This window comes from Caloenas nicobarica, chromosome Z (genome assembly GCF_036013445.1).
Source record: "Caloenas nicobarica isolate bCalNic1 chromosome Z, bCalNic1.hap1, whole genome shotgun sequence".
Taxonomy (NCBI): domain Eukaryota; kingdom Metazoa; phylum Chordata; class Aves; order Columbiformes; family Columbidae; genus Caloenas; species Caloenas nicobarica.
Window position 1 is genome coordinate 107,472,604 of NC_088284.1, and position 375 is coordinate 107,472,978.

Genomic DNA, 375 nt, shown 5'->3' on the forward strand with positions numbered 1-375 from the left:
ATGTTTTGTATTAAGTTGTTTTAAGCAGGGGTTGTTTATGTAAAGTAAATAAATTTCATGCCTCACCATGTGATGATAATGTGACATTCCCTCTGTATCAAGCCACAGAGCAGTCATAAGTTTTAAGTCTTGAGCACAACTAATTAAAAATAATTATGAAAAAAACACACGCAAAACTAAAAGGCGAAGTAAAACATCTCCGAGTGCTTTTATCGCATACTTCTTTGCCTCTCCTACTACTGTATTTTCAAGACTGCAAAATTGAATTTATTCTTTATTAAAGCAAAATTGACATTGAAACTCCATCAAAATTGCTCTGCTTAAACTCATAATTCTATTTTCTATCCTACTTTCACAAAATATCTCATTTCTCAT